Source organism: Mytilus trossulus, chromosome 3, assembly GCF_036588685.1.
Source record: "Mytilus trossulus isolate FHL-02 chromosome 3, PNRI_Mtr1.1.1.hap1, whole genome shotgun sequence".
NCBI classification, from domain to species: Eukaryota; Metazoa; Mollusca; class Bivalvia; order Mytilida; family Mytilidae; genus Mytilus; species Mytilus trossulus.
The window spans coordinates 80,296,055-80,298,259 of record NC_086375.1 but is presented as its reverse complement, the minus strand read 5'-3'; the positions used below and the strand labels follow the sequence as shown (position 1 = coordinate 80,298,259).

The window sequence follows — 2,205 nt, the reverse complement described above, 5'->3', positions numbered from 1 at the left end:
AATGCACCCCTTCATAGACGGTCAGGGCCGGCCAGGAACAACTAGAGATAAAACGATACAATCGACCAAAATTCTCTAGAAACCTGTGTCAGTGGATGCCAAGTGCGCAATCCCGTCTCTAGGGTCAGGTGCTCTGACCTACACCTTAAACATGTGTGTACTGGCAAATTAAATGCAGTAAAAAAATCAACATATATACATGTACATCAAAAGTTAAAGTTGAGTGTTCACTCGTTGCACGACAGCTAGAAAGTGACCCTATGCTTTACTACCACTAAGTGTGACCCTATTATTATATATTCATACGACCCGTACCCGTCAATACAATATTTTCCCGCTATACTAAACGAAACGCGGGAAAACACAAGTATTAACTACATACTGGTGGCAAATATAAACAACACAAACATAATCTTAGCTTGCCGACAGCCCGTCATGCTCGATAGAAAAACACAAAGAACGGGGGATCAGGAAAAAAGTGACGTTACAGTCCCAATGTTTGTGACACTTTAAGCCTCTTTTCAATGGAGTCCACGATATAACTATCTTTACTTTTCTCAGTTTTCCATCTCCCGTGTCTTTTCAAACATCTACTATCGTTAGCAACATGATTTGCGGCTGCCGTTGCCCCACCAGAACGAAGAGAATGTAAACCTAAATTCAAATTACCAGAGACTAGTTTAAGTCTAGAAATAATGTTCTCTCTAGCTGACGTGTAACTAAGCTTTTTATTTTTGTAAATTAATTTACAAGTATTCCCTGATCTAAAAACAGGTCTGAACAAAAACATTTCTGACCCCTCAACAAAGCCTGCTAACCGAATATATTTCAAATACATATTAAAAGGACAAGCCACTGAAAAACCTTTGGAAATCAACACTTCATTGCCTTGCCTATACTGGTCAGTCTTGCTTTTGTTTAAATACAAAACTAGAAAATCATCTTTAACTTTAACATTGCTAAAAAGTAAAGAGCTTAAATTATCATATCTTAGAAAACTGCAAACCCTTATAAAGTCATAGTCAAATCCCTTACAATCAACAAATCTTCTGAATCTGAATATTTTTCACAAAGTCGTATCAACATATCAGTAGTAACCGGTTCTTTTTTAGTAACTGTTTTGTAAGCCGTACGTTTTGCAGCTTCTTGTATGGATGAGACAAATGAGTTTTCTGTAGGATCGGTCAAACCATTGATCTCGTGTGCCCTTATAATCCCGTATTTAGCCTTGTCAATAGGGTGAAAAGTCGAACCTTGCTCAAGCAAATGAGTAAAATAAAGTGCGATATGAATAGGTTGGGCTGGCAAAGCAGCAAAACCTAGCTTAGTTATATACTGTTACCAACGTCTAAATGCATAAAAATAAGATTTAATAGGATTGTCACTTCTGCTTCCTAGCAGTAACTTGCACATCTTATGGTAAAGCTGATATAATTAAAGGACTGTCTGTGGTAATTCCACTCTCCAAAACAGCTGCCTCTACATGATCGTTAATCTTTTTAAAAACCTATTGTAAATATAAGAATAACAAATCAAAATTTTATTCTCAAAGCAACAAGTCTTATTTTATTTGATTGTTTGCCAAATAAACCATTTTGGCCTCTTCCTTTCTTAATCAAATTATATCCATGTAAATATTTGTAATCAACTACAAAATTTTGAAACTTTTCGTCTTGTGTTAACATACACCAGTACGGTGCTGACCTCCACTCCGGTACAACTAAAGTACCTTCACAACGTTCTACTGTCAATTTGTTAATAACCTTTGTAATTAGTGAAGGAGGAGGAACTAACCAATTGTTTTCATTTGTCCAGTTCTGTTTAAAGGTATCTATGCCCGATGTACCTTTACAGTAAAACTTAGAATTAAACATTTTGCATTTTGTGTTGTAATCGCATGCAAAACGGTCACATGAGAAAATACCCCATAAATCATTTAAATATTCAAAAACCCATGACTGGATACCCCAGTCATCACAATCTGACTGTCTACTTAATTTAACAGCTTTAGTATTCGATTCTCTAGGAATCCAGTCACATGACATGTCAATTGAATATTTACTACATGTATCATGTACAGACATAGCTTTTTCTTGTAATGATATGTGATACATTTTTGTTATCTGTGTATATTTTAACAGATTTCCCCTCTATCCTACTGAGGTCTACCGCCTCTAACTCTCTCCAAGTTGAACTCTGTTTCGT

General features: G+C 35.9%; 1 pseudogene; it reads right to left on the bottom strand.

Annotated features, from left to right (window-relative positions):
* Positions 1–484: 484 nt before the first annotated feature.
* LOC134711064 (uncharacterized) lies at positions 485–1,413 on the bottom strand (annotated as a pseudogene).
* Positions 1,414–2,205: the final 792 nt, after the last annotated feature.